The sequence below is a fragment of the Leptonychotes weddellii genome, chromosome 4, assembly GCF_054177405.1.
Source record: "Leptonychotes weddellii isolate Sample4059 chromosome 4, ASM5417740v2, whole genome shotgun sequence".
Classification (NCBI taxonomy): Eukaryota; Metazoa; Chordata; class Mammalia; order Carnivora; family Phocidae; genus Leptonychotes; species Leptonychotes weddellii.
The window spans coordinates 105,837,003-105,852,999 of record NC_138372.1 but is presented as its reverse complement, the minus strand read 5'-3'; the positions used below and the strand labels follow the sequence as shown (position 1 = coordinate 105,852,999).

Sequence of the window (15,997 nt, the reverse complement as noted above, 5' to 3'; positions counted from 1 at the left end):
AATGGCATCATATCTGTGTTGTAAATACAAGTAAATAAAAATTAATTTTGCCTTCAACATTTTGCAATTTTTTTTGACATTTTTAGACATCCTTCTTTGGGGATTGAGTCTAATACAAATAGACTTTCTTCTCTCAATAAATAGTACACGATTCTCATTCTTGGCTCTGGCTTTCGAATCTTGGCTCAGAAATGCCTTAAGTAGGTGATTCCAGAAACCAGCATTACCTTAGTGCTCACAAAGTGTTTAGGAAGCCAAAATGTTCTTGGGAACACATATATTCCTACCACCATCTACCCACACACACTCAAAACACCCTTCACACTTTTCTTTCTCCAAAACAAAATAAAAATTCCATCATTCTGAAAAGGCACTCCTGTATTTCTGTGGAAATGAAAAAAATTTCCCTTAAGAAAATTTTAATAGCAAAGTTTTAAAAATCAACCAGGGAAAACAAAAATGGATGGACTCATTGATACACTTCCAGCACTTAGAAAACCTGTAGAATGTATGCCAGGCATAGATGGATGAAGTCCCTCACAGTAGACTCACTAGTCAGGTAAAAAGAACACTCTCGAAATTTGTTTGTCTTCAGTGTGATTGATGATAGGGTCCACATCCTGTAACACTTGGCCAACAATAGGTCTTCATCTATCATGGTGAGAAAAGCTTCCTGGCATTCATGTTATGTATTCTTTTCAGAAGTGACAAGTCACTCAAGAAATTTCTGGTTTCTGCCCTTAAACAGATTGTGGAGGAGAAATAGCCAGTATTCATGGAAACTCTCAGCAGCTAGACAGCTCAAGAGCAAAGAACAGGGGCGCCTGGGTGGCTCAGTCGGTTAAGCGTATGCCTCAGGCTCAGGTCATGATCCCAGGGTCCTGGGATCAAGCCCCACATCAGGCTCTCTGCTCAGCAGGGAGCCTGCTTCTCCCTCTCCCTCTGCCCCTCTCCCACTTGTGCTCTCTCTTGCTATCTCTCTCTCTCTCAAATAAATAAATAAAATCTTAAGAAAAAAAAAAAGAGCAAAGAATAAACATAGTCAGATATTCTACTAGTATACACACAGTTCCCAACCTACAATGGTACGACTTAAGATTTTTCAACTAGGTGCCTGGGTGGCTCGATCAGTTAAGCCTCTGCCTTCGGCTCAGGTCGTGATCCCAGGGTTCCGGGATCAAGCCCCACATCAAGCCCTGCATCGGGCTTCTTGCTCAGCAGGGAGTCTGCTTCTCCCTCTGCCCCTCACCCCGCTCTCTTGCTCTCTCTCTCTCAAATAAGTAAAATTGGATTTTTTGACTACATGATGGTACAAAAGCAATACACGTTCAATAGAAATTGTACTTGGAATTTTGAGTTTGAATCATTTTCCAGGCTAGCAACATGTAGTACAATCCTCCCTCGAGATGCTGGGCAGGGGCAGTGGTCACAGTCACATGATACACTTACAACCATCCTGTACCCATACAACCATTCTGTTTTTCACTTTCAGTACAGTATTCAATAAATTTCATGAAGTATTCAACACTTTTTTAGAAAATAGGCTTTGTGTTAGATGATTTTGCCCAACTGTGGGCTACTCTAAGTGTTTGGAGCACTTTTACGGTAGGCTAGGCTAGGCTGTGATGTTTGGTAGGTTGGGGGTTAAATGCATTTTTGACTTGTGGTTTATCAAAGAAGATCTGCACTAGTATGCAGTATGTTACTAGTATCTTCCACAGATGTTTAGTAGAAGTTTTAGCACCTTATTTTTGAACGCTCCCAACCAATGCCAGCACAGTGAGCACTTGGTGGGAGGGGAGGTTGACAAAATTCCAGGGCTAACATTTTCAGCCTTACCATGATTCATGCATGTGAGATTGTAATCTGCAGAGAACTTCTTTCTACATCCAACTAAGATTTTTGGAAGGAAGTAGAAAGATCAGGACACAATAATTACTTGGCCACAAGAGCAGATGAGCAAGCAAATATCGAGTCATTTTGGGGGAGGACCAAGGTTCTCTCAGTGCTGGGCCTATGATCACAGCCCTGTGTGCAATTTGTAGTATGAACCATAGCCATAAAACTCTGTCTATGCATATTTTCTCTTTCAATTTCTTTAAAACAGTGCAAGAATTTAAAGATTCTTATGAGACAACCTGAAGGAAGATTCTTTATACATGCTTGCAATATTTTTTAAAATCTTTAACAGTATCATTCTGTCATAATTAGGCAGGATGTTTTTAAATAGCATATCTTTATTCAGTCTTTCCAGAGCATTAAATTTGATTTATACAGAAACAATTCTCTTTGCATGCATGCAGATTTAATCAGTTTGTATGTTATTTGAATAAATGCTGCAATTGCATTAATAAATATGATGGCATAAACAGGTTTGGGAACTAATATACCTGATTCTTGGTTAGCATATAGCTCAGCTACTAGTAGTAAAACTGGACCAGTTTAAACAACAAAAATTTTTTTTTATTTTAGAGAACTTATTAATTTACTAAATTACTGTGAAGATAGTACAGAGGGTCCCTACATACCCCAGACCTAGTTGCCCCTATTATTTACATCTTATGTGAGTATGGTATACTTGTCATGTATAATGAATTCATATTGATACATGATTCTTATCTAAAGTCCATACTTTATTTAGATATCCTCAGCTTTTCCCTAATGTCTCCTTTCTGTGTCCCCAGGATACCATCCAGGATAGCACATTATGTTTCATTGTCATATCTCCTTAGGTTCCTCTTGGGCTGTGGGAATTTCTCAGATTTTCCTTGTTTTTGACAACTTTGACAGTTTTAAGAAGTATTGTCAGGTATTTTGTAGAATGTCTCTTGACCATGATTCATCTGATGTTTTTTTTCACTATTACATTGGAGTAATATGGTTCCAGAAGGAAAACCATAAAGTACCATTCTCATCAGATCATGCCAAGGGTTCGTATTATCAATATAACTTATCATGGTTGATGGTAACCTTGATCATGGGGCTGAAGTAGTGTTTGTCAGGTCTCTGCACTGTAGAGATACTGTTTGTTTGTTTTTTAATTCTCCCTTATCATACTGCATTCTTTGCAAGAAAGTCATTTTGTGCAGCTCACATTTAAGGAATGGGGTGTTATGATCCCCAGCCTTGAAGGTGAGTATCTACATAAAGTATTTGAAATTCTTCTGCATTGCAGACTTGTCTATTCTCTCCCATTTATTTGTTTATTTATCCATTCATTTACTTTTTTCATTATGGACTCATGGGTATTTATTTTTATACTTTGGGTTAAATCTAATACTATTTGATCTATCTGTTTAACTATGTATGTATGTATGTATGTATGTATGTATGTATCTATCTATCTATCTATCTATCTATCTATCATCTCAAATTGTTCCAGCTTGGCTATTGGGAGCTCTTTCAGTTGGCTTCTGTATCCCTCTAACAAACACCCATGACTCTGTGTGTGTGTGTGTGTGTGTGTGTGTGTTTGTATTTTGGACACTTATTTTCTGTCACTACAAAATACTGCAGGTTCATCTTATATATTTTCTGTTCCTGTCCTAGAATCAGCCTTTTCTCCAAGGAGCCCTGGTTCCTTTTATTAGAGAATGGTATCAGAAACTCAGATCTGGCCACTCAGTAGGCTCACTGCTACTGGGGCTTCACTGCTCCCAGGACCTCTCTCAGCTGACAGAGCAGGGGCCTATATGCATGAATATTGACCTGTATTTATACACACATCTATAAAGGTTTGTATATGTAGCCATCTGTGTCTATAATAAGCTAAATAGTACTTCATACTGGTGTCTTCAGCTCTAATCCATTGCCACAGAGCCTTCTGACCTTGCTTATCTGTAACCTCCCACAACAACAGTGAGAAGCGTGGCCCCACTGTCCACTCTTCATTTACTTTATTGTCCCATTCCAAGTACCATGTATAGCAGTATCAGAATTGGTAACCCACGCTCCTGTGGGAAACAACTTTATCAACTAGGATACAGTGCTAACACACAGTTCCTTTTGCCTTTTGTCTGACTACTCATGTCCAAAGTTACTTAGGTCAGCAACTTCTTACCCATCTCCTTATTGAGATTTTTTCATAGATTTGCAATACATAGAGATTCTTTTGTCCTATTCTTCATTCCATTCTGGAGTTCCCCAACCTCCTAAATATTTTTTTAATTTGCATACATGAAGATTTACTTTGTGTGCCGTAAAGTTCTGTAGGTTTTGGCAAATGCTTAATGTCCTATATCCACCATTACAACATCATACAGAATAGTTTTACTGCCCTAAAAAATTCCCTTTGTTTTATCTATTTAATCACCTTTTCTTCCTGAACATTTGACCATCTGTGTTTACGGTCTATCTAGTTTTGCCTTTTCCAGAATGTTATATAATTGAAAATACACTGGCTTCTTTCACTTAGCAATATACATTTAAGATTCATTCATGCTTTTTCATGGCTTTATAGCTCATTTCTTTTTATCACTGAAAAATATTCCATTGTATGGATATACTAGATTTTATTTATCCATTCACCTACTAAAGGATTTTTTTGGTGATTATGAATAAATCTGCTACAAATATTTGTGTGCATGTTCTTGGGGGGTCATAAGTTTTCATATCAATTGGGTAATTACCTAGGATTGCGATCACTAAATTGTTTGGTAACACTATGTTAATTTTGTAAGAAACTGTCAAAATGTCTTCCAAAGTAATGTACCATTTACCATTCCCTCTAGTACTGAATGAAATATCTCATACATTTTTTCTTTTGCATATGTATGTCTAATAGTTCCAGCATCATTTGTTGAAAAGATGTTATTTCTCCATTGAATTGCCTTTGTTCTCTTGCCAAGGATCAGTGACTATATTTGTATGGATCTATTTCTGGGCTATCTATTCTGTTCCATTGATCCATGTGTCTATTCTTTTGCCAATACCATTCTATCTTCATTACTGTAGCTTGATAGTAAGTCTTGAAATCAGGCAGCCTGAGTCCTCCAACTTTGTTCTTCTTCAGTATTCTATTGGCTCTCCTAGGTCCTTTATTTTCCATGTAAACTTCTTATATCTATGAAGTGTTCTTATGTCTATAAAATGGCTTGCTGAGATTTGATTGGGATTATGTTGGATCTATAGATCTGCATCTATTGATAGGATCATATGATTTTTCTTTTTTAGCCTATTTTTTTCATTGAATATGTTTGACATATAACATAGTGTAAATTTAAGGTGCAAAATGTGTTACTTTAATACATTATATATTACAATATGATTGCCATTGTGGTGATATTTATCACATCACATAATTATAGTACAATATTGCCGATATTCATTATACTGTGCATTCGATCACTGTGGCTTATTTACTACTTGATACAAGTTTGTACCTTTAACATCAATTTTTATTCCCCCACCCCTTTCTTTAGCCTGGAGATGTGTTGGATTACGCAGATAGATTTGTAATGTTGAGCTAGCTTTGCATATTTAGAATAAATTCTACTTGTTTGTGGTATGTATTCTTGTTATACATCATTAGAGTCAACTTGTAAATATTTTATTGAAGATTTTTGCATTTATCTTTATGAGAGTTATTGGTCTGTAGTTTTCTTGTCGGGTTTTTAATCTATAGTGATATTAGGAAATTTGAGGTCTTGTAACATGGGTTAGGAAGTGTTTCCTCTGTTTCTGGAGATATTACAGAGAATTGGTATGATTTCTTCCACAAATATTTGTTAGAAACTACATGGACCTGGTGATTCTTTTTGGAACATTGTTAATTATTGGTTAATTTATTTAATAGATACAGGCTTTTTTGGGTTATCTATTTTTCTTTGTATGAATTTTGGTAGTTTTTGAATCTCAAGGAGTTTTTCCATTTCATCTAAATTATTAAATTTGTGAGCCTAGAGGTTTTCATATCATTACTTTATTATCCTTTTAATGTGTTTGGCATCAGTAGGGATGACTCCCTTTCCATATCTGATACTGTAATTAGTGTCCTCAAATTTTTTTTTTTAGTTAGCCTGTCCAGTGGTTTATCAATTTTATTGATTTCTCTAAGAACCAGTTTTTGGCTTTGTTGATTTTTTTGCTACTGTTTTGTTGTCAATTTCATTGATTTCACCTTTAATTTTTATTATTTCTTTTCTTCTCCTATGTTTAGGCTCAAATTGCTTTTCCTTCTCTGATTTCTTAAGACAAAACACTTAGGTTATTAATTTTAGACCTTTCTTCTTGTCTAATACATGTATTTAATGGTATAAGTTTCTGTCAACACACTGCTTTTGCTGCATTTCACAAATTTTATTGTTGTACTTTTATTTTCATTGAGTTCTTTCTTAAGTTTTTAGTATGTTGAGAAATTCTAAATACTAATCTTTAAGTATCTTAGAAGGATTTTACCCTAGAATTTGAAAATTTTTGAAGACTAGGAGTCATGGTTTTTTTCTCACCTTACCCAAAATTTTCTGTCATGTTTGCTGGATGAAGACCCCTCCGTTCTTGATCCTCTATTAATTAATTAATAATCACCTGGGACTTACAAGAAATAACTTTCTCATCAGTCGACCCACAGAAAAGCCAGTCAAAGTGGCCCATTGTCAGTTGGTAATTCTGTACCATAATTTCCTAGCATGAAAACTAGCATGAGAATCCACAAACAATAGCCAGAATTCTCTGGGAGAGCTTGGAGCTTTACCAAATGGTTCTGTATTCAACTGCTTATCAGGGCAAATCTCTCTGAGGAGGTTGCCCTTGAGAGACTGAAGGGTAGAGCCTTGTTCATCCGGACCCGTCTCCCTTTAGTTCCTCCAGTTCCCCCCTCCCCCTGCCCTCCTCCCCCACCAAATCCAGGCCACCGCTGCATCCGTGTAACACGCAGTGAACATCCAAGGAAAGTTCTGGTGGGGGGAGGCAAGAAACATAAGCCCCCCAAAAGCTATCTCCCTAACTGTTTCATTTAAGAAGGAAAACATTAAAATACAAATATTTATAGTCCTCGACTAAAATACCCCTGGCCTGTGAAAGGGGAAATAAAATATAATACACTTTTTTTTTTAAAGGTTCTGACTTCTGTCTTTTCTGAGAACACTTTTTTTCTTTAGAAAATAAATTGTAACTGAAAAATTCTATTAGCTTCTATAAAATGTAGATGCAGAAAAATGATCAGATGGTTTTAAATTTAAAAACTGCAGGGTAGATATTCTTCTTGCTTCCTTGTAATAGGCTTTAAACTTCAATGATGCGAGTTTTTCTCTTTTCCTTCAGTCGATCAATGTAATTGAGACTTTTCCCATTTATTGGAGCTGTCATCTTGTGGTCATATAATGATGCTAGAGATATTAACTATGTTTTAGACGCAAAATTGTAAATACAGTATAGAAAAACCGTGAATTTATTTCCATATCATTAAACTACATTTTACCCATGAGCAAAGTGCATTTTTCATAACTTACAAGAAATATCCTGCCTTGCAGTGGCACCTGTATTGGACATTCTTAACAGCCCCTTGATTCGACATTGCTATTTGGGTTATTTTACTATCAGGGAATAAAGGACAGCAGATTGCAAGTATCAATATACATAACTGACCAGTGAGTAAGATTCTAATTATATTCAAAACTGCCATTCTGCCAGTTAACACTTTTTCTGGATACAGGGTATCATTTGGGAAAAAAATGCACCTAAGTTAAGCTTCTTCCCTGGCATTGTGTAAGAAAAGAATAGAAAGAATAAAAGTTGAGGTGTCCAAAAGTAAATTCTAATAGGACAGCTGTTCTTATCAGTAACTTTGTTGCAGTAAGTTCTCATACTAAATAATTTTTATTCTGGTGGCACTGAAATGTTTGGGGTTCACCAGGTTAGCAATTAAGCCAATCCTAGAAAAATTCATCCTTTCCAATGTCCAGAACTTTGTTCCTGTTGCTCTTTCCTTTTGAACCAAAGCTTGATGAGTATGTTGGTTAGTGGAGCTTCTCGTACAACGATCTCTATATAACTATATGCAAGTAAAAACTTTTATGATACAGGATTTTATTGTTTAAATAGCTCTGTTAGTATATGGATTTAGCCTCAAAATAGACTTTTAGGCTTTATCTGAGATGATGGTAGTCCTTTTTTCTTGTTAAAATATGTCAATACTATTACTAAAATTTAGGAAATAAAATAATAAAGTAACAAGTTGAATATTACTTCTAATTTTAAAAAATACCCCCTGGCAGATTAAAATCTTTATTAACAAGAATCCAACCAAACAAACTTCTTAGCTAACTATTACTTTGTTTTATTTTACTTTTCTTTTTGCACATAACACTTTAAAGATCAGAAATGCATTCACTAGGGGTGCCTGAGTGGTAGAGTCTATTAAGCCTCCAACTCTTGATTTCTGCTCAGGTCATGATTTCAGGGTTCGGAGATCAAGCCCCGCCTCAGGCTCCATAATCCGCAGGGAGTCCTCTTCAGTTTCTCTCTCCCTCCCTCTGCCCCTCCCACTCATGCTCTCTCTCTCTAATAAATAAATAAATCTTTACCAAAAAAAAAAAATGCGTTCACCAGAAAGGGTATGTCCACAGATCAGCGAACAGTAAGTCCATATTCCACAGTTACAAAATGGCAAAATGATTATTGAGAGAAAAATTCATGTTCTTGAAATCCTTCAAGATTCATGATAAAAAGAATATTTATTCCATTTCATTTAGAATCAGGTGTTGAACTGGGGCAGAAAAGTAGGCAAAGGCGCTCTAGAGCAGTTTTCAAGAATTAAAACAAAACAAAATACCAAGACACTAAATTAAATTTTAATTAAAAAGGACACCCGCTTTCCTGGGAATTTTTAGACATTTTACTGAAATTATGTTACCCAGATTATGGGCATGAATATTAAGACCTACTGCTAACTTAATTGAATTCTTATTCTAAGATAGCCTCCCTGTCGGGGCAAGGCCCACGTTAGAATTATTATAATCTAACACAGATTCATCACCCTCATGTGGATGAATCCTTTGTATACCATGTCCTAGAAGGCACTGCCTACTGTGCTTTAAGGTCAACGGCTCCCCAGAGTCCCAGCCAACCCATTCTTCAGGGAGAACAAGTAGGAGAGACACCACTTAATGATTAAGCAGGTGGAAAAAGTTGTCTTCATCAAAAATTGAATGTAATGTGCAGAAAGATCTTTTCTGTTAAAAGTTCCTGATACCAGCAAACCCATCAAGCATCCATTTAGTCTTTTACTATGAGAGGGGAAGGAAATATATTTTGAGGCAAATGATGTCCACTCAGCACTCATTCCCCACAGCGCATCTGTCTTATACTCCTTGTACTTTTCCTTTTTGTCTCAGGGAGTTGTGAAGCGTTCACATAATTAATCCAGGAGCCCAGCCTAGACCACAGAAAGACTTGCGCCTTCTCACTTCCCTTGCAGAGTGTTTTCTTTTTCTTTTTCCTTCCATAATATCCGTCACTAACAGGTGAATGGCACTGATGGACAAGTGGGGCAAATATCAAGAAAAGTTTTGATCAAAGTGTTTGAGTCAGTGGTTCAATGAAAGCACAGTTTATGTGGCAACACTGGTAGCTAATGAAAGGAATGTTGCAGAGATCCCGATCCAAATGACTATGCTGGTGTGCCCATAAATGTTTTTCAGGACCCAGTGTAAAAACCCAAGTTATTTTTGAAACCGTAGGCCCGTATTTAGGGTTTGATAAAATGGTCTCTCTGCTGATGTAGCGTCAACTGTTAGTGTGTTTTATGGGCTTCTTTCAGTTAGAACAACTTGATACATCAGAATATTTTGACAGATAGTCTTGAAACCACAAAGTCTCTAGCAATCCTAAAACTTAAAAGGCAAAACATTGGACACTCAAATTGCTAATTCCCAAGTGGAAACCAAACTATCAGACTGCTCTCGGTCACAGTTTTTTAAAAATATGATTTGATTGTGTGCTGAATGGTTAAGGTTTACTTGAGTGGAAAAGCCACATGATGATTTTAGTTTTGCTCAATTTTTTCACAGTATCTTAGACAAATCGTCACTTTTGCGAAACTACAGCAAGTAGAGTTGACTGTCCAATAATCAAATGATGTATCTTAGTGTTCATCGTATTGCCTTCAGAGTTCAAGTCCCATTTATTCCCACTTTTCAAATGTCTTCCTATTTAAAAAGCATTTTTTTATTGAAATATGGTTGATACATGATGTCACTTAGCTTCAGGGGTCCAGCAGCGTGATTGGACAAGTCTGTACGTTATGCTGGGCTCACCACAAGCTTAGCTGCCACCTGTCACCACCCAACACCAAAACAGTACCATTGACTGTATTCCCTGTGCTGTGCTTTTCACCCCCCAACCACTACCCCCCGACTTACTCATTCCATAACTGGAAGCCCGTAACTGCCTCTCCATTCACAGTTCACCATTTTGCCCATCTGTTCCACCTCTGGCAGCTGTCAGCTTGTTCTCTGTTTTTATTGGTCTATTTCTGCTTTTGTGTGCTTGTTTTGTTTTAAAAGCATCCTTAGTTCTCCGCAGCGCTCACAGCAGTTTCAGTCATTGCAGACAGACTCCTTGTTGCAACATTATTTGCACATTTCAGTCCCGGTGGAAATCATACTTCCTCCTCTGCAAGTCTATATAGCAGTGCGTTTTTGGTTACGACAGCTAACCCCCCTGACTTGTATTACAGTATATCTCCCTACCCCGTGAGCTCTTCAATCATAGGGACGGTCTTATCGGCCATTATTTCCCCTACGATCTATCATAGTACCAGGCACAGAGCAAGTGTTCAGTAACACATTTCCAGCTGAATTTCCTACCCAAAGCATCAGCGCTTTAAAGTCAGTCGTTTGAGGTTCTAGCTGTATCTTCCTCAGCAAGCTCTTCCAACTATCCTTTGTTAAAAAGCACATCTAAAAAATATCAGTTCACATACTGGATCAATAACAGAGGTGCCATGGTAATGATACAGGCTTGCAGGTCAAGCAGCTTGTGACAAATTCCAGCTGGTCCACTTATTGAATAGCTGAAGGATCTCCTCACTGAGCCTTTGGTCCTTCATGGGTGTGATGGTCTCACCTGGTTATTGTGAAGGTTAAACAGGGCTCTGTGCTTAGTATATCAAGGAGGACCAGTAAGTCGTAGATATTATTAATAAAAGAACTTAAGACCACAATTACCAGAAAGAAGAGTGCCTCATGAACGGGGAAGCAAAAGAAAGCGAGGAAGTATTTGACCATGAAGCCAGTGCTTAGTCTCTGAGATCAGAGCCTTAAAGAGAAGGATAGATTGAAACCTAAAAAGAAAGAAAAGCAAGATCCCAGTGCACTCAAGGAAAAAGAAGTCTTCCAATATCCTTCCTGCTTATTCTTCCAATATCACACACAGCTGGGCACACCTTACCACATCATGGTTGATACCTACTTTATCAACCTTTCCATTAAAGTCAAACTTGACTTAGTACAGTCAATGAGGGACTACTCCATATGCCAAGTGTATCTTGTATGACTTGTATAACTGACTGTGATGGCTGAAATTGAGAAATAGGGGCAAAAGGATCAAGTGGCTCTAAGGATTGCCAAGGATCCAAGATTTGAATGATTATCATGCACACACAAAGGAACCTATGCAGACGACCACTTAGTACAGAGAGTAAGTCAGCCTAAGTGTTACATTGTGGGCACAGTTGACCGGGACCTTAAACAAAGAATGGGAAGTTCCCCGGAGTTCCCATCATTTCTAACCACAGATACAACACTGAGCGGATGCCAGATGATTGTGGAGCCAGATGATTGTGTTCCTCTGCCTTCCTCCACCAACTTCTTCTGTTGCCAGTTCATATAGCAATATGCTATAGCATAAATCAGTCCAATGACCTATTTGCTCTGTTATGAGCTGAGTATGGGTAAATGCACTCACTTTTTTAAAAAAGATTTTATTGGGTGCCTGGGTGGCTCAGTCGTTAAGCGTCTGCCTTCGGCTCAGGTCATGATCCCAGGGTCCTGGGATCGAGTCCCGCATCGGGCTCCCTGCTCTGCGGGAAGCCTGCTTCTCCCTCTCCCACTCCCCCTGCTTGTGTTCCTGCTCTCGCTATGTCTCTCTCTGTCAAAAAAATAAATAAAATCTTTAAAAAATAAAAAATAAAAAAGATTTTATTTATTTGAGAGAGAGAGCACAAGCGAGGAGAGCAGCAGAGGGAGAGGGGAAGCTGGCTCCCCACTGAGCAGGGAGCCTGACATGGGGCTCGATCCCAGGACTCTGGGATCACGACCTGAGCTGAAGGCAGACGCTTAGCCGACTGAGCCACCCAGGCACCCCAATACACTCACTTTTTGATGTTGTTTTGAAATTGGTATTTTGTATCATTTTAAATTTTGTTACATCTTTTTATAAGTCAGATGACTGCTCACATAAAACAGCAACAACAACAACCCACAGTTACCAAAGGCTAGCACTGAACAGTTGAGACTGATGGGTGGTGTGGACAGTTACCTGCCTGTCAGGTGTAGACCAGTTCAAATCAGTTGTACTAAATGTAATTTCCTGGAGAAATAGATTTAAAATGTGAAAGGTATATTTGCTATTTTTTATTATTGAAACCTAAATTTATGCCATTATCATACAGGGTTATAATCATGCAGAATTATGATCCATTTTAACTTTCTATACTATAATTATCTAATTTCAACATATATTTTATAGATGTTAAGCCTGTAAATGACAGATAATTCAAAATGTTAGCATTAGTGCTTTAAAATTAGTCACTATTAAAACCTAATTATTAGTTGAGTGGGTCTATGTTAGTGGACATTGAAAAATCAAAAAAATTGAAGATATTTGTCCAAATTAAAATTAGAACATGTAGTCCATATGTTCTAAATGAACATGTTTTCTTCTCCGATAGTAATTTCATTATCACCAAGTTACAGGATGGAGTTTTAATTATGACCTTTATATCAGTAGAAGCCATGTATTTGGGATTAAAAACCTACTGCTTTAACTAGTCTAGTTAAAGACTGTGGCTTGATACATTCTGGGCTCCAACTTTTATAAAAACCAGAAAACACTTCTAATAACACTTTTCTAATTTCATGGTTCATTGCACAGTCAGTAAAGATTTAAATAATTCAGAAAGAAAGCCTATTCTCTTTCTTTATTAGAAGTTTGAGTCAGGCAAATTCTTTGACATTTAATAGGTTTTTAACCCTTTTAATAACTTTTTATAATGAAATTTATTGGCAGTTGTTTTAGAGAAAGGGTTATTATATTAGCATGAATAATAGTCACCAGTTTTTATGATTAGTTTTGAGACCTTTACCTTATGTAACTCAAAGTGCATAAAAGCATAAATGAGTAATGTTAATATTAACTAAATTAGGTATACCCAGAAATACAGAGACTGCATATAACAATATTCATCCCATTATCTAACATGCTATAATATTTTGGCAGATAAATATTTGAATTTTTTAATTGTTTTAAAGGAGCTTAAGGTCACTTACAGAGTCAGACACTTTAAAGGAACTGAAAGACATTGTAATTTTCCTAGACTGATTTTACCAAATTATTAATATTATACTCAGTAGAAGAGGATTTCCAACCTTTTCCTATCTTGGTTTCATGCTATTTTAATGTTTTATAATACATTATTAAAAGGATTATTGAATGATTTCCATAATAAAATGCTAATTTAAAATTGTACTTTTCCTGAAGTCCCTAATAACTTGGGAACATACAAATATTCTGCATAGGAAAGCTATCGGGCCCAAGCAGAATACAAAGTTTTAATTTTGCTTCTTGAGATGTACTTTTAAGTGAATGTCATGTGTATCTAATGATTTAAGAGCCTCTAAATGAACTCAAATGTCACTTTCTGAACTGATGTTAAGAAGTCAATATCCCACTTGACATCTCCATTTTTACTAGCATCCCATTAACATTGCAGTGGAAAGTATGAAATTCAGTTAAATTTTCAGGTTTAAATATAGTATAAAGAACCATTTCAGCTGACTTTTGATGCTATAAATATCCAGGGCTACTTCCCATAGATAAACCACAACTCCCATAGGGCATGTCTCGTAGCATTTCCCAATTTTCTTCTCACCTATCTTTCCAACCTATTCTTTTTGTTTCAATGCACACAATCCTTTGAAAGTATTCTGAAAATAAGGCACATTACTCAATCCCTTCTTTGGGCATATCAAAGCAGAGATGTGAACAGACATTAGCATGTTTGAGTACACTTTAATATAAGATTATAGTCCCATGAACAAAGCACTGCCTACACTTTGTAGTGCAGATGCAAAAGGCACAATTTATACAAATCAAGGACTTCATTGACTCTAATCATAGGTAGATCCAGAGCCACTCACAGACTCCTCTTAACAGAGGTGTACAATTTTGTAGGAACTGCTAATTCAGGTATTTTGGGAATCAGAGGGTTGACCAGATGGTCTCCCAAACCCTTTCAGATAAGACAGAGCTTTTAGTCGCTCTCCATATCCTGCCATTAATTGGAATTACGAGAGATGCTCTTTGTCAGTTAAGAGTCAAGCTTGCTTGTTGTACATTTGCATGTTTGTTTTATTTGAGCCAGGCAGAGGAGTCCCCTCAAGGGCACACTGGAGCACAAGGTCAGCTTGATAATACTGACGTTGATAGTTTAACAGTAACAGTAGGAGACAAATTGTGTTGGCACGAAGCAATCAGACACGAATGCCTCAATTTGAGTGGAACATCTTTCCAACTGCGTGTCACTATACGCCATAACCTTCTGGCCATTGTTGCAATCCAAAGGAGGGGTTATGTGTACAGAGTTGATGGGAGAGAATAGTATACTATGACCTAGAATACCTTTTTATGTATTTAAATTTTTTTGAACTTTGTATCTACCAGTTAGCCTATTAGCTGTGATCAGGGAGCCATTAACATCCGGGTAATAAGTTCAACCTTTATCTGGGCTATTGCCTTTCTCACAGTGAAACCCTGTGCTCTTTGACTTAAGTTGCCCGGCTTCTCCCAGAAAAGGTCTCCACAGATGCAAGCTTTTGGCTACCAGAATGCTTGGCCACAACTCTGTCAGAGGCTCACCAAGAACTAGAACTAGTCAAGGAAAGTGACTCTAGACGATAGCAAAAGATAAAAGATCTGCATCTTCCACAAGAGGTGACCCAGGTGACCAAAAAACCACAAAAATAGCTTTTACGTTTGCCAGAACCTCTTCATAGTCTTTATCTTGATCCATCCATGCTTAAGCAAGCATTTAAGGTCAGTACACTTCTCTCATTTTTGTCTCCCTACAATGTAACATTATCAAACAAATCACATCTAATATTTATCCTATTGTCTATCCCCTCCCTGCCCTTGAAAATGAGCTTGTAAGGACAGAGATCTCATTCACTGTGTTTGCTCACTGTTGTTTATGTGGTTCCTATGGCAGTACCTGGTGCAAAGTAGGCACCAGTGAATATTTGTTGTTGAAAGATTGTTATCCCTAATTCAGAGATTGAAAATGAGGGTCAATTAAAGGCAAGACAACTCGTTAGATTCAGAACCAGTCTGATGATGTCACGAGCAGAATTCCCTTCACTACAACACACTACCTCTCATCTAGAAAAAGAAAAAGAGGGGTGCCTGGGTGGCTCAGTTGGTTAAGCGACTGCCTTCGGCTCAGGTCATGATCCTGGAGTCCCGGGATCGAGTCCCACATCGGGCTCCCTGCTCAGCGGGGGGTCTGCTTCTCCCTCTGCCCTCTTCCCTCTCATGCTCTCTGTCTCTCATTCTCTCTCTCAAATAAATAAATAATTTTTTTTTTTTAAAGATTTTATTTATTGGGCGCCTGGGTGGCTCAGTTGGTTAAGCGACTGCCTTCGGCTCAGGTCATGATCCTGGAGTCCCGGGATCGAGTCCCGCATCGGGCTCCCTGCTCAGCAGGGGGTCTGCTTCTCCCTCTGACCCTCCTCCCTCTCGTGCTCTCTGTCTCTCATTCTCTCTCTCAAATAAATAAATAAAA

At 37.5% G+C, this 15,997-nt stretch overlaps 1 protein-coding gene and 1 pseudogene across 3 annotated transcripts in view; both read left to right on the top strand.

Annotated features, from left to right (window-relative positions):
- Positions 1–15,997, top strand: part of TOX (thymocyte selection associated high mobility group box) — a 297,279-nt gene that overhangs the window by 224,272 nt on the left and 57,010 nt on the right. The gene's annotated exons all lie outside the window — the stretch shown is intronic.
- LOC145721133 (rRNA-processing protein FCF1 homolog pseudogene) lies at positions 8,323–11,930 on the top strand (annotated as a pseudogene).